Source organism: Lycium barbarum, chromosome 10 (genome assembly GCF_019175385.1).
Source record: "Lycium barbarum isolate Lr01 chromosome 10, ASM1917538v2, whole genome shotgun sequence".
Lineage (NCBI taxonomy): Eukaryota > Viridiplantae > Streptophyta > Magnoliopsida > Solanales > Solanaceae > Lycium > Lycium barbarum.
The window spans coordinates 123,999,705-124,019,139 of record NC_083346.1 but is presented as its reverse complement, the minus strand read 5'-3'; positions in this window follow the sequence as shown (position 1 = coordinate 124,019,139).

Below are 19,435 nucleotides of genomic sequence, written 5' to 3'. Positions count from 1 at the left end.
GTATATATTTATAATATATATATATACATAACTTAAAATTATTGTAGAAACGCATAAATTTCAAATCCTGGATCTTTCTTCAATTTTCTACTTGCTGTGATTGCCCAAGTCTATGGCAAAGTTGACAGCCATGCATTTATTTGCGTGGTTGATTTGCCTGAATTCCAAAATTGTACTTCTGATCAATTGAAAATATAAGCCTAAGTCATCTTTATGGCAAATTTGAAGGCCACCTGTTACTTTAACTTTAGAAAGTGATAGTAGCAATTATCAATCAATTCATGTTTTGGTCCTACTTTGGATGACTTAGTCAAGTTGTGAACTAATCAACTGAACGTAAAATCTTCATGGAGTTTAAATTACGTGCATGCATATTTTTTATCTTATTAATGTAACTTATTTTTTAATAGCAGATAACCAATTATTTATTATAAGTTATTAATCAATGCTTATCAAATAGAGTTATATGTAACTACCTTTTAAATGACTTGATTGTATACATATTCTTATACATTAATTACATAGAACTTAAACTCAAAATTGTAATTTTATTGTACAAGGTATCAACACCAAATCAATAAATACTCCGTATATAACATGTGTTTGTACATAAATTTTTCTCACTTAATCAACTTTATTTAGGATATGTTTTTACCTTATTAAAATATTTAACAATGGTATTATATTAATTGAACCCATAAATAAAGTCTCAATATTGAAACTAAACTATTTCCCCAACTCATATCTACTCGCACCTATTATAAATAGGAAGAAGCTAAAAAATTACAAGTAATGGAGAGAACGATTAATACATTTGTTAACACCTTAATTTCTTTGCTTAATAATAACTGGGGGTGTAGCTCATATGGCAGAGCGCTCGATTCGCATGCGAGAGGCACGGGGTTCGATTCCTATTGTTTTTTTTTTTTGCACTTTAATTTATCTTTTAACAAGCATTCATGTGGTGTGTCTAATAAACATCACTTTTATGTTTAGCATGTATGTCACACACAACAATAGAGTCGTGACACGGTCATCTGCTTTAAAAACTAACCAAAAGGTTCCTCTTTAAAATTACAAATATATCTCATTTTCTTCATTTTCACATCTTCATCTTCCCAAATTACACCATACCTCAATAAAGCTATACATCCAGAATTAACACTCAAAAATGCCAACAAAACAAAGTAGAAACGTTTTTAGTCCAAACACCATTAATCAATTTCATTATAATTGAACTAAAAAGGTGGAGCATATTATTCCATGTTTGGTCGGATGATTTATTTGGGTGGTGCTATGAAGAGGTGTGCGTTATTCGGATTAATCGAGATATCAACCTGGACTGAATCTTTTTTGTTATAGTATTTGGTTTAGTTATTTTATTTCAACTGCATGGGTTCTGGATTTCAGAATGATGATTTCAAGTGCTAACAACTGGGTTCTCAATTTAATATTAGTACATATTCAATGAATTCCTTGACACAAGTATAGTGATTGAGCAAAAGTTACCGAATTCAGCTGAACCACAACTGAGCTTTTAACTCCGCCCCGAGTACTGATGTGTGGCCTAAAATGCATATATTTAATCATTGTTTGCCTCACATTTTAGTACTTTTAATCATCTTTTGAGTACAAATTATATTACTTGGTGTTTAATATTATATTTTTACTGTGTAGGAATAAAGCGGTGTAAAGATGAATAATTTTGGGACAAAAATTAGATCATAAGTGTGAAGTTGAAAGGAAAAAGGAAAAGAGAACAAGAAATTGCTGAAGCTGAATTGGGAAATTAAAAGGAACAAAAGAGCTCAAGCTTATCCAATAATGGGAGAAAACACAATGACATAATTGCAGTGATTTAAAGAAGTGAAAATTAGCACATTGAAACAACAATTGAAAAAGTAACAACAACAATTGGAAAAGTAACGTGAAAGGTAAAGTAGGCAGCGACAATCGTTCACTGGACGCAGGGCCAAAGTGTGACTCCGGAAGCTTTCCCAATCCTTTTGGGATTTTTTCTTTTAAAAGGGCAGACTTTTGTTATTCTATAAATACAAATTCTACACTATTTTTACAGAGCTTCAGATAGAAAATTAGGGAGTTCATAACTTTGGACCTAGAGAGAGCTTGGAGCTGTTGTAGAGGCCGTAATTATAGGGTTACATTCTCTTTTCTGTAATACTCAATTTTACATTTTTTTATTCGGATGATTTGTTGTTTGTCCTCCATGTCTATCTGGAGCTAAACTTTATAGTTCTAGGGTTTTGATACAAATATGAAAGTTGACGTTTGATTATCGTTTATATCGATTGAATTTTCATATTTTGGGTCTTATTTATTATTGTGCTTAATTGTTTAATTCTTGATCACTAATTAGACACTATATGTGGTGCATGAGTTGGACTTGAAAGAGAGAATTCACGTACGTAATAAGAATAAATAGATTAGAAAATGTACAAAATTTTGTATTATTGAATATTTTAAGTAGTATAAAAATATTAGTTACATTTGTTGTTAGCGTGAATTTTATTCGTCTCCTTCAATAGATAGATTTGTGTCAAGCAAAACATATTTTTTTTAATTGTATATCTAAATTATATACTCTATTTTATTTTTACATGTATTAAAAATAATGTAATTCAATTATAGTATGTTATACAAATATATTTCTTTGTAAATATTATAAGTAATACTTAAGTATTGAGTGATTTGTAATTTTAATGTGTCTATTTAATATCCTTAGTTACGGATATATCTCATAGAAGATGTAAGCATGGACTTTTCAAAGTCTATGTCGATTGGTTGCTTCATGTCCCACATCGGACAAAGACGATAAATTGTTGGCATTTATAATGGGTAAGTATCACGTGCTGCGACGAAAGTTGATGCTCGTGGAACTTGAAGCGCGAGTATCGCATTGACTTGTTTATTAGTGCCCCCCCCACCCTCCGGCCCCCCACATTTAAGTTATTTTCAATTTTTTTTGAGTGTTTGGCTGACCAGCTTAAAGTCATTTTGTGCTTAAAATAAGTCAAATAAAAAATAATTGGGTCAGTTTGACTTAGTTTATCTAAAACAGCTTTAAGTCCATCCAAATTGGCTCATACTACATAATAAAATATATCTTACCAACAAAAGAATTAAAATGACAATTTTATTTTCTAGAAATTTCTTTTGCCAAGATTTCTCTAGATTTTTTCATGCGGACTCACTTGCGGAAAAATCCGCATGAAAATTCCTTCTTTCATGAAGTTTTACCAAAAATTACTTACAAATTTTTAGTATTTTCAGTAAGAAATTCTGCAAGTAACTTACCTGCAGAATTAAAATCCCCAGATAATTTACTTGGAGATTTTAAAATTCGCAAGTAATTGAAAAATGAGAATTTAGAATTAAAATGAGAATTTTATTTTCCAGAAATTTCTTTTGCCAAGATTTCTCTAGATTTTTTCATGCGGACTTACTTGCGGAAAAATCAGCATGAAAATTCATTCTTTCACGAAGTTTTACCAAAAATTACTTACAAATTTTTAGTATTTTCCGTAAGAAAATCTGCAAGTAACTTACCTGCAGAATTAAAATCCCCAGATAATTTACTTGGAGATTTTAAAATCCGCAAGTAACAATTACCCATGAAGGTTTTTTCTTCGGATTTATTTTGGTACGAAAATCCGCAGAAAACTAAGTTACCTGCGAATTTTCTTATAAAATCCCAATAAAAATCCCCATGTAATTCGCATTTTCTTATGGTGTTACCTTCTCTTCTCTGTAATACTCAATTTTACGTTTTTTTATTTATTTAGGTGATTTGTTGTTTTTCCTCCATGTCTATGTGGAGCTAAACTTTATAGTTCTAGGGTTTTGACACAAACATAAAAGTTGATGTTTGATTATCGTTTATATCGATTGAATTTTTATATTTTGGGTTGCTTATTTATTTTTGTACTTAATTGTTTAATTACTTGATCGCTAATTAAACACTATCTGTGGTGCGTGAGTTAGACTTGGAGAAGATGAAAGCTAGGAGTGAATATCGCTTGTGAATATATGCTCTGTAGATAGTCCCAAAATGTTAAATGCCAACAAGAGGGAAATACATATCATTGGTAGTGAAAAGCAATTTCTTGGGTTGTTGATGGCTTCCATGGGTTGTTTTTTCGTGGCGGATCCAAAATATATATAGACTCCTGAATTTTGAGATGATGAGAGAGTGGATTATGAAATGTATATCTAACTTTATTTATATGTATAGAATTCAATCAAAAGTAATATTGAATTCTGCTGAACTCGTGAAGACGTGAACGCGTGTTTAAAATCCGACAGTAGTTCTTTATAGCTGTGACGTGCCTTTTGTGGAGTTATATTGTTTGAGGTTCAGAATTTGTTTTGTTGTTTATTTATAGCAATTTTATGGAATAGTAGGAATAAACGAGCAAATTGTCTTTGAATTACTTGGAAAAGACTCAAAGATAACAGTGTGAATTGGAATTCAATGGAGTAGTAATTTCCGTGAAGGATCGATCGACTTTAGTGGAAGCTGCCTTGGTCCATTCTTGGTAAGCTATGAAGGTAATTGTTGGGACGTGTAAAACTAAGTTGTATATTAGTAGCCGAAAAGAAAAGTAAGTTACGTGTTAATATTCCTATTGGCGGGGGACGTTATGATAAAAATCCTACTTGCTTAGCCTAAAATGGAAAAAATCACATCATATTAAAGGTAGTTGTTGTAAAACTAAGTTGTACAGTATATTAGTAGCCGAAACGAAAAGTAAGTTACGTGTTGAATATTCTTATTAGCGGGGACGTTATGAGAAAAATCCTACTTGCTTAGCCTAAAATTGAAAAATCACATTATATTAAGATTACCTTTGACTTGTTTTAGCCTAAAAAAATTTCATTTCTTTTTAACTTTTTTTTATTATACATAGGGCAGGGAAAAGAGAAATGGGGGAGAAGATTACAAAATGGGATAAAATTTCCGTGCAACAAAGTGAAAGTTTCATTAAGGTAACCAATCAATTGAACCTATAAAATAGGTAGTTTCAATAGCTTTTCCCTTACTGTTCTTTCAATCTAAAAGTTTAAGTGGGTAGATATACTTTTATTTGTTTAATTATAATTAGCATGTTAATTTAGATGTAGATTTGATTCTCTTTCACGTCACACATTTGATTGCCTTCATAGATCATTGTCGTAAAATAGCTTATTTAAGCTTATTGTGCCACTCAAAAAACTTCGACCTTCTTTTATAGAGCAACATAATTTTATCACTGTCACTTACTCTATTGGTTTTAATTTACGTGACATAGCTTGTACTTTTTTCTGTACACAAAGTGTTTAAGAAAAAAAAGAAAGATTCTTGAAACTGTAGTAGTAAACATGTCAAAAGATTTATGTGGCTATAAAGTACCGTATGAGAGAACTTACCTCTAATGCTTTTAATTAATTTGACGGTATAAATGGAAAAACTTTACAAATAGCTACTCCCCCTCTCCAATTTATGCCACACAGTTGAATTTCGAGAGTTAAATTTCTAAATTTTGACCGTAAATTCGAATATATAATCTTTAATTTTTACAAAATAAAATTTATATATTTGAAAACTACATAAAAAGTACTATAAGTCACAATAATTAACAATTCAAAATATTTAAAAGGAGTATGAAAGAATCGCGGTAAATAAAACTTGTTTGACTCTTGAAATTTTGAAATATGTTCCTTAAATTGAAATGGAAGGAGTACTTTTTCAGTCCATTTCATATAATTGAAAAGTAGTTGTTGTTGCGGATTTTTAGATTCTACAAGTGAAATTTTATGTCTTATAAAACTTGAAATTATGATAATGGACAATTTTTGAAAGACAAACTCGTTTGACTCTCGAAATTCTGAAATATGTCACATAAATTAAGACGGAGGGAGTACTTTTTTCAGTCCATCTCATATAATTTAAAATTATTGTTGTAGAGTTTCAGACTCTACGAGTGAAAATTTATTCATATAAACTCGAATCATAATAATGGCTATTTTTTAAAAGACAGAGTGAATAAAGCAGTCAATTACGGCTATTTCTAACTTAAAAATAAGGCCCGAAGCCCAAACTACTTCAATTTCTAACTCAAAAATTGTATGTATCTCTCTTTTTCTCGTACAGTTTATTTTAACAATTTCACATTTTTGCAATAATTTTAATCGTAAAAAAAAAAAAAAACACTAAATTTGTGATTTGCCTTTTACATTAATCACGGTTTTTACTGGGAAGCTTCGTATACCATGATGAATGAAGTGAAATAGGAAATATGTACAACTTTAAACTTTTAGAAAATTAATGCTTTAGTATGAAGGAAAATGTTCTTTTTTTTTTTTTTTGGTTGGGGTTGGGGGGGGGGGGGGGGGGGGTAGAAAACCCCAAAAAAATAAAAAATAAAAACTTCTTAATTTTTTTTTTGGAGGGTGTGGGGGATTGGGAGTGGGTGGTGGTTGGCGTGGGGTGGTTATTGGTTTCTATGGCCAAGCGCCTACTAAACAAAATATTTTTTAAAATTTTTAACCAAACGAACATGACAAAATTGTAAAACATTTTCCTTCATACCACACACACTCCTTATATATCTGCATTTTCAGTTTTATTTCTCTTTCATTTCCTATACCTCGCTAATAAATTTAATTGATTACCTAAATTCGGATAAACAAACATATTACCTACTCATATAATGTTTTGGAAGTAGGTTCTCTAAATTCTTAAAAAGAAAGACGAAAAGTGCACTGTTTCGTATTCTTTGACGCTTATATGCAGTTTGAAATAATAACTTAATAAATTGCAAACCTTTTGTTAATGAAACTTATTTTCTTCATAGTAGACAATGTTATTACTTCGGTTCACCAGTTCAGGCTCAACTCAATTTACATTAGCAGACCTACAGGTAGGTCTTGGGCCCTGCGCTTCTTCTTTCTGTGTGGGCCGATTCTGAGTAATTGAATTTAAAAGGGCTATTCATAAACACTCTTCCTTTCTTCTTACTTCTTATCTTACCATCGGAGATAATCGGAGAGAGAAAAGTCTGGGTATACTCTACTCTTCACTTCCCTATTTTTATAAACTTGAAGCGATGTTATGTGTAATACATGCTCATATGTTCTCTAAAATTTCAATTAACTGAGGTGTAAGGTTTAGAAACTATTAAGCAAATATAATACTGCGTGTTGTGCACTAATATATCTTTTACAATTCTAATCTGAGAATTAAGGTTTAGGATTGCTTACACAAGGATATATTGGTGACGGCAATAAGGTGTTACCACCACATTCTTAATCTACAAATCCATAATTCTAAATGATTCAGCATATTAAGTGGTTTTCACCAAATTTTGAATCCATAGTTGATAAGAGAGGTCTAAGCAGTGTGTGGTTATGATGAGCTGATCACAAGAAAAAAAAAACATTTTGAATAAAGTAAATCTATAATAGTTTGTAATTGCATCAAATATTATTTAACGCCTAATACACTCGTGACAAAGGACAGCAACTCTACTTGTGACACAATAGAGCTGAACCATTTGTGGAACGGATTTTAGAGTTAGGGAGAAAGTTGAACTCCTGGCCTGTCTCTCCATTCTTTTCTATGAAACTTCTCCACACTGGAAACTAGATTCTGCCCCGGAGACTCTTCTTTTAAAGCATATGATTCATTAACATTGTATACTGAATTTTGTTGTTATGAACTTCGCTTTCCAATTTCTTTTCTCTTTGTTTGCTTTAGTTCCTTTTATAGGTCTAGGTGTATAGTTCTTTAACATTTCAAGTAGTGTCTGCAGGAGTGCTTACATTGGAGATTTGTCATCGCAAAAGACTTTACCTAAAAATGTGGTTTGCATTTCATTTTAAATATAGGACACTTTGTTGGTTCATGATAATTTCTAACTATGTAGAGCTTGCTGAGTAAAAAAACTAAAGACTATTTTGATTTTCAATTTAATGTCTTCTTTCTTATGAGAATTCTGAATGATATCTCAAACATTTGCAACTTCAAAATGTTGTAGTGAAGTTTCAAGCCTTGCTTAGACAAAACACATGGCTCAACTACTGAAAACATTATCTTAAGAAGACCAGAAGCACAGTAATTTCCACATAGTTCATTCCCAACCTCTATTAATTGTTTGGTGTACTCCATAAGAATTTCATGTGGGTCTGGGAAGGCCACTCCCAGAAGAAAACTGGCATAGTAATGGTTTTAACCCTTCAAACAAAACTCAAGGTATTAACTTTACCTTTCAATTTTTTATTTTTTTTTTAAATGTAAAAAATACATTTGCTTTCCTTCCCTTTTTTCCTTCTTATATAGATTTAGAGTGTTAAAAACTTACTTTGGGAAAAATGACCAATGAAGTATCTGGAAAATTAAGGTGTTCTTTTGAAGATCTCGTGATGTAGATTTGTAGAAAAATCCTGATAATTGTTTCTGCAAATCCTATTTGATGTACATATTGGGCACCAGCTTAGTGTGTAGCTAAAGTTTATCTTTCTATCAGAAAAGAAGAAATGAATAAAAACAAAAACACACAATAAAAACTAAAAAACTTCAAAGATGGATGGTGAAGAACTTGCATAACCAGCAGTTTAGCATGTGTTTTGTAGAAAATAATGCATATATAATCCTCCATAAGCCTTAGCTTTGCAAGTGTGGACTATTAACATATTTTCACAGATTCTTGCATACTTTCGTCAGTGAGAATTAGCTTGAGGAAAAGTTGGACTTATCTGACTATTGAGAGTTCATTGGTATGATTGACATGAATTCTCTGCTAACATAAATTGATTATATATTAGGCTATCGGAATTCAATGTTTTAGAAAGCTCCTTCATGAGTACTGAAATTAGCAAACTAAAGTTTCAAATTCGTTCACTTTTTTTTTTTTTGGGTTAAGTAAATGTAGAAGAAAGAAAAAAATGCATCTGCTTTCCCTCTTATAGAGATTTCGAATGTTAAAAACTTACTTTGGGGAAATGGCCAATGAAGTATCTGAAAAATTAAGGTGTTCTTTTGAAAATCTTGTGATGTGAATTTGCAGAAGAATCCTGATAATAGTTTCTGCCTCTGCTCCTCTATTATTCGTCTCCCAATTGATTTGTGTTATTTTAACTTTTTTTAGAATTGGTATGCAGTTACTACAGTTGATCTGAAATACAGTGTGATGGTTGATGGGACTGTAGAATTCGAGCATACTATTCTGGATATGTATGGTTTAAACTACTCATTTTATTTGCACAAACATTGTTATAATTTTTCATATGCATTCTGTGGTATCAAGCAGAACTACCCTTAGGATTTCTTTCCAATCTGAAACATATGGTCCCTTTATAATTAGAACTAGATGAAATTTTGGCCACATGTGCTATTTATTGCAGTATTTTATGACTGGAAATAAACGGAAACTACTCTTGCAACTATTCAGTGTTTTATTGAACAGCTATTATGACAAAATATTTACACCACAAAGTCTAGAGAAGATACATCCGACCTACATAATTGACAAGCATAGATTTATAACTGCTTTATAGTGCTCCCTGTAGTTGTCGCTTGACTGTTGCATCAAAATTTTGTCAGTGCAAGCTAAAACTTGGTGTGTATTCATAACTCCTTCATTAACTGTCTAAATACAACTCTCACACAGGCAAAAGAAGTAGCAGAAACAAGAAAATTAAGATACATCATATACATTTTTCTAAGGAATGAATTGAGTTAAAGGGTCCACAAATATTGTGAGATTTTTTGCAACTAAGTCTTTTCCTTTCTGGACTGAACACTCTACTGGTCATGAAGGATTTCATTCTCTAAAATAGATCAAAGTGCCTGGAACAGCTTACTTTCGTGACATAAAATATGGCTTTCTGTGGAAGGCCATGTGCCCAGGATTAGCTAGAGCTAATTAGACTCAAACCTACCTTTCTTTTGATTCTATGTTGAATGTAGTTTTCGCCGCTATTGAATATGGCATTTTTGGAAGCCACTTTTTTACATTTGGTGAAATAACTTCTAAAAGTGATTTGCATATGATAATTGTTAGGTGTAGTAGGCTAGTACCTCACTTAACAATTGTGATTAAAAAATTGGGCATATTTACTAGTTTGTAGTAATCTAGACAAATATTATGGGAGGTGGGGGTGAGGGGGCTAAGGGGGTGAGGGGGAAGATGAGGCATGTTGGAGGGTGGGAGAATATAAATAATGTGGAATGTCACTTGTGGAACTTGTTTCCCTGCTTTCACTGAGGAAATCGTTTTCCTCATTTTATAAAGAATTTGTTTTTCTAGAGAAAATGTTTTTTTCTGACTAACCGAACATAGGAAATTTGGACACACCCTTGATAACCTCTTTCAAAATTTGTTTTCTTATTATTTTTGGTGCTGGTGAAATTTGGTCCACTGAAATGGAGATGAATGGAGCATTGTTATTCTTTGATAAGTGGGACGCAGAGTATTATAATGTTATTAGTCTGACATTTTATTGAAATTCTTTTTCAAACTTAATGGGTATGTTAGCACAATCTATGTATAAAAAGAAAGTTTTTTTTTTTTTCCTTCTCTTTTTTCCCATGTTGCATATCAGTTAAGAAGTAAGTTTGTGGTTTGTGGTAATTCGTATCTATCTAGAAAAGTTGATACATTGCTGGTGTACCATAGTGCAATTTTTCATATGTAAGTGTTCAGTCCTATTTGAAGTTTAAACTGTAGTCATTAGAGGAAAAGATTGTGACTTTTGATTGGTAAAATAAGATGGGCTAACAATTAATTATCAGACTTTAGCAGAAAAAGGAGGACTGAGGTAGAGGAATATATATATAACAAAATAGCTCTATGGCATATGTTAAGGTATGTATCTACTATTTCAGGGCATTTATGGAATCTGAATTGCTAGCATTCAAGGAGAAAAATCCGCAACTTGAGGTGGTCACTGAACTCAATTGTGGTCAACATCCTTTCTTGAAGGGATTATATAGTAAGGCTTTGTCCCTTTTCCCCCTCAATTCAATATGTAAAGTAATGTTCTTTCTGTGTCTGAGGAGGATGCATGCAAAGAGAGAGAAATTAGCAAGGTTACTTTCAATTATGGCTCGCTGAAATCCATTCTGATTTGGAATCCTCTCTAAGTTATATTTGTCTGAACTGTAATTGGAAGGAGACATAGCTGAAGATAGATCCTGAGTCTCCAGATTGGTTAATAGATCAAACGTACTCAGTGATCCCTATATTGTCTTGTCCATTGAGGCATTATTTGTGAGAGTCTGAGTTTTGTTTATCATGTTTACACAGTTGTGATAAAACTCCAGATGCTCTATACGTGTTTAATGTATGGTTATGTTTAGTTTGGACGTATCTAGTTTTGTTTTGTAATTATGAATGACCCCTGTGACTAATAAGTACTGTTGCACCTTATTTTTACCAAAGGCTAAACAAAGCACAACTTATGGAGCTCTGAAATAATTAATTATGTACAGAGTCGCCACCTAGCATTTAAGGTATACTAGGGTACCTATGAATTATTAATATATGCAGCTTAACATGATCTACGAAAATAAGTGAGATTCTAGGTAAGGGTTCAAATTATTCCGAAGGGAAGGTGTTAGGCATCTTTCAGAATCCACAAATGTGGTTCCCGACTGGACCAATTTAACTATACGAGGGATGTGTAAAAGGCTTGATTATTATTTACAAAAATTAATAGAATTTAAACTAAGAATAACTAACATGAATGTTTATGTAGTAAAAGGTGTAAGTATTTACATATGTATAAAAATACATATTACGTGATAATTTACAAGTAAATAAAGTGCGCAATTACAGTGACTAAAATTTTTAACTTTAAATGAATATATTATAAAGATATTTACTTAACAATGAACGATTTGCTTTTGAATGAAAAAAAAAAAGATTTAAACATATGTGATATAAACAATTATTTAAAAAGGTTATCTACAACTTAAGAGCTTGAGTATGTGAAAAGGTGTAAGGAATGAACATGAAATTATTCTGCACGCAAGGTGTGTTAACTAATTTAACTAGCTAAGTATGTACATCTAATCAATTATGTTATGTCCCGTGCTTTCGTATAATTGGAAATCGAGAAATAAACAAGACTTGTGTGTTATAAGGAAATATTTTTGATTTTGGTGAATATGATTATGTTGGTTGTGGAATCATTAATGTTAAGACATCGGGGAAGGCCGAGGGTAAATTTGGAATTTCGGAAATTAGTTTCGGGAATTACAAAACGGGACGTTTTATGAATTGGGCCAAGAGAATTTGAACATAAAATTGAGGCCCAAAGTGTGAAGTGGCCGGCCAAGTTGAGGTCCAAGCCCATTCTTTGCAAGTCATGTGCTATGCACATGACTTTAAGTGGATATATATCAAGGCATACTTTGGAAATTATCAAGAAATCATTCAAAACAAAAAAAAAATTTGGAGAACACTACATTGGAGCTCTCGGCCGAACAAGGGAAAAGTAGAAAAAAAAAATTCCATAGCCTTTGTTATTAATCCAAAAATCTTAGTTTCTACATAGTTGTGAAGTGCTCAAGACCCTCTTCAACGGGGTATAATTAGTTTGGCACAAAAACTATGTTTGCGACAAGTCGGGGTTTCAAGAAAAGGTGAGAATTCTTACACTTTTGTGTTATAGAATTGATATGAATGTGTTAAGGATTGAGAATAGACGAGAATCCCGTAACTTTGATGTGTGAATGAAGCCGTGGGTGTGTGTATATTTTGCAAAGTGGCTGTGTGCCCTTAGGAAGGAGAAATAAATGTGAATTGATCTTGTTTAGTTTGTTTAATGCGTCGTTGTGACCTTTATGTCGTAAATGAATGATTAATGAATTGAAATGGCGTTGGAAAATGATTTCGGAACATTATCGGAAAGTATATACCTTTGGTATATTTGCGTATATCATTGTATATCTTTGATGCTAAAGACTTTAAATATGATTTATGGTTGATGTTAATGAATTCGGAATGAAACGACGCAAGTTAGAACGTTCGTTGTAAGTTTTGATGTTTTGAAAGAATTATGGAAAGTAATGAATTTTGGGAAATTTCGTATATGGCTTGGAATGTATTTGGGATGTGATTGAATAATCTTGAATGAGTGAATGAATACAATAATGTGGGCATAGATTTGGAATTTTGGAAGTTTGAATGAAAAGTTGCCAACTTAGGTAATAAGGTAGAACTGTGAAGCTAGAGTGGTTTGATTATGATTTGTGTTGTTTGATGATGTGTGGGCTGTTGTTGTTGATGTATTTGAGCCGAGCTAAGTCTCGGGGATGTTAGATTTATAGGGGAAATGCTGCCGAAATTTCGGTAGGCAAAAATGAAGTTAATGGCATTTTTAAGCCTAAGAATCTCAAATTGGTAACTTTGACCATTTGCAGATTTTGGACGAAACGGGACTTGATTTTTGGGAGAGCATAAGACGTCTGTAAGGTATGTAAAGCTTCCCACTTCTTCGTTTGGCATGTCGTAGCATGTTAGGTGAATATTGGAACCTCCGGAGCATTTCTGCTCCTCGAAACCCGATTCACAGAAAAGTTACTATTCATTCAATTCAATTGAAGCCTAAGGGCTCTATTTTGGCTAGAATGCCACCAATCGTCCGAAACCTATCGAAATGTGATCGGGTCACCTGATAATGATTATGTATGACCTTTTGGCCTATAAATGTTCGTAAATTATGTTCGCCACTTCAATTTGACTCGAGGTGGGCCCGCTAACCCCGAGACGCCCTATTTGTCTTATTGGGCTCTCCTTTTGAATCAGGTTTGATATGATACTTTCGGTTTTGGAACTTCCTCCTACGAGATATGTTTTGAATATTATGATATGCTAAGTTACGTTTTGAGCCATACGTAATATTTTGGAAACGTTTTGTGAAATGAAACTTTGTATCGACTAAGTATTCGATTATTTTGTACTATGAAATGACTTGTGAGATTACTAAGTTTCGAAAGGCTATTTTGAAATATGAACTGCATTTGTTTGCTCACGACTCCGCTCGTGCCTCATTATGACTTCGTTCACCGGTTCCCGGGTCGGTTATGATTCGTGCGCCTTATGATAATTCGGTCGTATGCTGTGTTGCGGTTCCCGAGGCTTCGCCATAGGGCCGGGTTCCGTTTGGAGTTATGCTGTGATATGGCTCGTGATGCGATACGCTCACCTATGTTTGTGTTTGTGATCGGGGATGTACGGAGATTTGAAACTTTCTGGTGTTATGCTGTGTGTGGCGCCAGCGTCGGAGTGGCGACCACGTTCTTAAGCGTTTGCATGATTTCGTTTGCATTATGTATACGTATATGACTTTGATACGGATTTTGACATACTGATTTGTACTCCACTTTGTCATCTGATTTGCTTTCGGTTTTGGCCCATATTTCTGTACTCCGTGCTTTACATACTCAGTACATATTTCGTACTAACCCCCTTTCTTCGGGGGCTGCGTTTCATGCCCGCAGGTGAAGATATTGGTGATCCTCCACTGTAGGCTTCACTCTTTGCTACTTCGGAGTACTCCTTCTTGACTCGGAGTCCCCTTTTGGTACAGACTCCTTTTTGCTATGTATACTCTGTACATTTGACTATTTGGGTACGGCGGGGCCCTGTCTCGCCATATGTCTTTGTTTTGAGTTCGTAGAGGCCTGTAGTCATATATGTGGGGCGAGGGTCCTATATCTGTTTGTTTGATTTTGTTTTCTGGTCTTAAAGCGGTCCGTTTGTTTTGATGGCCCTAAATGGCCCTTATGCTTATATTTGCACTTCTGACCGGCGATGTCTATTCCGCCGCTCCGTTTGGATTTGATATGACATTTTGATTTGTGCGGCCGCTTAAGACATATTTGATAGAAATTTAGTTTGATATGACTTTTATGAATTTTTGGAATATGCTCGGATTTGGTAAATGAATATGCAATTTGGTCTGGGTACCCAGATAGGGTGCCAGTCGCGGCCCACGGGGCTGGGTCGTGACAAAAGTGGTATCAGAGCAGTTTGTCCTCGGAATGTCTACAGGCCGTGTCTCGTAGAGTCTTGTTTGTCGATGTGTTGTGCACCACATCTATAAACAGGAAGCTACAGGGCATTTAGGATGTTACTTTCTTTGGAATCTTAGATCGTGCGATAGAGCTGTGCTATTAGGGTCATTCTGATCTGACCCGTTATTGTGTTTGCAGTGATGCCTCCGAAGAAGGCAACGGCGGCCCAGAAGGGCAAAGCGAGGATGGGAGAGACCAGTCAGGCACAACGATCTACCCGGGCTCGTGTCTATGATTTGCCCGAGGTTGTGCCTCATTCTGAGGGGTCTGCTACACCCCCACTAGTACAGCCTGGAGCAGGACCTTCAGCAGCTCCAGAGGTCCGTGTACCCGCTCCTGAGACTCCAGCTCCTTAGCCAGGGGCGCAGGATAGGACCCTGAGGGAGGCTGTACAGTTGCTGACTACACTAGTAGCAGGTCAGGCTCGCAGACGCGGGCGGAGGGACGATGATGATGATAACAGGCGGGACAGCCTGAGAGTTCGGGAGTTTTTATTATGTGGCCCTCCAGAGTGTTTCGGGTCTAAGCCCGACGAGGACCCCCATGAATTTATTCGGGGGATGCGGCGTGCATTAGACTTGGTCAGGGCTTCAGAGACCGAGTCGGTCGAGCTGGCTTCGCACAGACTTCGAGATGTTGCTACCCACTGGTACGAGACTTGGGAGTTGTCTAGGGGAGAGGGTGCCCCTCCAGCCGCTTGGGATCAGTTTGTGACAGCATTCACCCGCCACTTTCTGCCCCCAGAGTTACGACGGGAGCGAGCTGATCGGTTTTTACATTTGCAGCAGAGGGGTCGAAGCGTTCGTGAATATAATTTGGAGTTTGATTCCCTGGCCCGGTATGCACCTGCCGTGGTAGCTGATATGTCTGATCGGATGCATAGATATGTTATGGGGTTGGATCGTTACCTGATTGACGGCTGTATGGCGGTGTCATTGCAGACAAATATGGACATTGCCCGTCTACAGGCCTACGCCCAGGGGATGGAGAACCGGCACCGAGCAGATCGGCCCAGCCGAGAGTATGATGGGAGACGGCCCAAGAGGGCCAGATCAGCGGGGTATCCTGGAGATTCTCGGGGCGGGCCGCCTCAGTATCAGTCCAGTGGATACTTCCCTCCGTTAGGCCGGGACACGCAGTCTGCTAATAAGCGATTGGATAGTGCGGGACCGTCTGGGGCCTGTCAGAGCCCCAGGGTGGCAGGTTCACAGGTATCCAGGGGTCCCAGCCAGACCAGACCACCCAGGCCTCGTTGTTCTCATTGCGGGAAGTCTCATCCTGGGGAGTGCTATCGAGCGGTTGGAGCTTGTTTTTCTTGTGGTGGTCAGGGCCACTTTATGAGAGACTGTCCGCTGGCTAGCGGTTCTGGTAGTGTGGCTCAGCCGACAGGGTCAGCCGCCGGTTCATCATCTGCTCCATCTGTTGCACGCCCTGGAGGGCGAGGTATGCCAGCACCGGCAGGACGCGGTCGAGGCCGCGGTGGCGGTTCAGATTCTAGCGGTCCCTCGAACCGCATATACGCTTTGACTAGTCGGCGTGACCCAGAGGCATCACCAGACGCAGACCCAGGTATATTACTAACCTTTTTCTGAATGAATATGTGCAATGATAGGTCTGTATTCTAGTATTTTATGCGATGTTTTCTTTCTGCGTGTCAGTAAAAGTAGGGTAAGAATCCGAATCAATGAAAATATTCGAGGCGGCTATCTATGCATGTGGGGGGCGAATATAGGGAGTTTGGCAGGCTAAAATGAGAACCACATAGCTAGGAGAGCAAACGACCTATTTGGGTCGGAGTGGGACCCGCTACGAAAACTTCCCGAAATTTTTTGCTAAGACACCGTTTGGCCCTAAAATTACGTGACAAAGGTTGTGCGGGGCAATTGATGGAATTATATCAGCCCTAACGCGTCAAAATGCATGAAAGTTCCAGGGTTAAGCGTGCTCAAGCCAGAGCAATTCTGTGATGGGTGACCCCCTGGGAAGTAATGTAAAGTTTTTCATAAAGTGAGAGTATGATGAATATAAATAGAAATTTGGGGTAATAATAAGGTAAATAGAATGTGTGTGGAGTAATTAGTACCCTTTCGGGAGTCGCGCAGAACGAGGCGGACTAAATGGGCAAAAAGAAAAGGGTACAACACCGCTTGGGAAATTGAACGAATTTGAATAACAGTCTGAGACGTTCGCCAGTAAGGTATTAGTAAATGTGTGTATGTGTGTGTGTGTATGATTTTCGTTTGGTGCCCATGTGGGTTAAGAGCCGAGACCCGGCAACTAATATTGTGATAGACAAAAGGTTTTACTAAACCGAATACATGAAGCGAAGCGGGGGGCGACGATCCGAAAGTTGTCAAGGGATAGAAAATCCCTAAGTACATTATAACTCAGTTTAGAATGACGATGTCTGAAAGAGAAAATGAGTATGGAGGGTAGGAAAGATGGAAGGTAAGCAGTGTGAACAAGTGGAATCCTTGAAAGAGTCGATACGCGAGACGTAAGACAATTTGTGTGACAATTGGGCGAATAAGTTTACCAATAAAGGGGAAATTCTCATGAATTATTGGAGCCTTAATAGGAGCGATTTGATTCTAATTCGACATTCTATCTGTTGTGCTTTTGCACTCCCGATTCCGATAAGGCTCTGTCTAGTACGCCTCTGTATTTTTGAGCTCGATTATGTACCCGTCTGATGAATCTTTGTGCGTCTGATTCTGAATACGTTTCTGTCTGGCACACCTCTGTATGTCTGACTCTGGATATAAATCCGTCTGATATGCTTCTGTACGTTTGATTTTGATCACGCGTATGTTCGATACATTTCGGTTTATCTAATCACGACTCTGTATGATACAATTCTGTACATTTGATTCTGATTACGAATCCGTCTGATACGCCTTTGTACGTCTGACTCCGATCTCAGACTTGTCTGATATACTTCCGTACCTCTGATGTTGACTATGAATCCGTCCGATATGCTTATACGCGTCTGACCCTAGTTCTGAATCTGTTTGGCATGAAGTGTCTGGTATGAAGTAAAGTGAGATTACGACGATGTGGTAAGAAACTCAGCAGTGTAACAAAAAAATGATATTGACTATGATGTCTGGAAAGCGTTCGTTTGTTATAAGAATATATCTTATGGTTCGATGATTACGAGGGGTATGAGAAAATAAATCAGGAAGGCGTTTGAATCAGTGATGTGAAAATTTCCCCATGACGTGGTGAAGGGGCCATGTCGGAAAATCAATAAAGGACATCTATAAAGAGAACCCTCCCGGAGTAGTATGACACCCCATGAGGTCAATTTAACATTCGAGGACGAATGTTCTAAAGGGGGGGAGAATGTTATGTCCCGTGCTTTCGTATAATTGGAAATCGAGAAATAAACAAGACTTGTGTGTTATAAGGAAATATTTTTGATTTTGGTGAATATGACTATGTTGGTTGTGGAATCATTAATGTTAAGACATCGGGGAAGGCCGAGGGTAAATTTGGAATTTTGGAAATTAGTTTCGGGAATTACAAAACGGGACGTTTTATGAATTGGGCCAAGAGAATTTGAACATAAAATTGAGGCCCAAAGTGTGAAGTGGCCGGCCAAGTTGAGGTCCAAGCCCATTCTTTGCAAGTCATGTGCTATGCACATGACTTTAAGTGGATATATATCAAGGCATACTTTGGAAATTATCAAGAAATCATTCAAAACAAAAAAAAAAATTGGAGAACACACCATTGGAGCTCTCGGCCGAACAAGGGAAAAGGAGAAAAAAAAAATTCCATAGCCTTTGTTATTAATCCAAAAATCTTAGTTTCTACATAGTTGTGAAGTGCTCAAGACCCTCTTCAACGGGGTATAATTAGTTTGGCACAAAAACTACGTTTGCGACAAGTTGGGGTTTCAAGAAAAGGTGAGAATTCTTACACTTTTGTGTTATAGAATTGATATGAATGTGTTAAGGATTGAGAATAGACGAGAATCCCGTAACTTTGATGTGTGAATGAAGCCGTGGGTGTGTGTATATTTTGCAAAGTGGCTGTGTGCCCTTAGGAAGGAGAAATAAATGTGAATTGATCTTGTTTAGTTTGTTTAATGCGTCGTTGTGACCTTTATGTCGTAAATGAATGATTAATGAATTGAAATGGCGTTGGAAAATGATTTCGGAACATTATCGGAAAGTATATACCTTTGGTATATTTGCGTATATCATTGTATGTCTTTGATGCTAAAGACTTTAAATATGATTTATGGTTGATGTTAATGAATTCGGAATGAAACGACGCAAGTTAGAACGTTCGTTGTAAGTTTTGATGTTTTGAAAGAATTATGGAAAGTAATGAATTTTGGGCAAT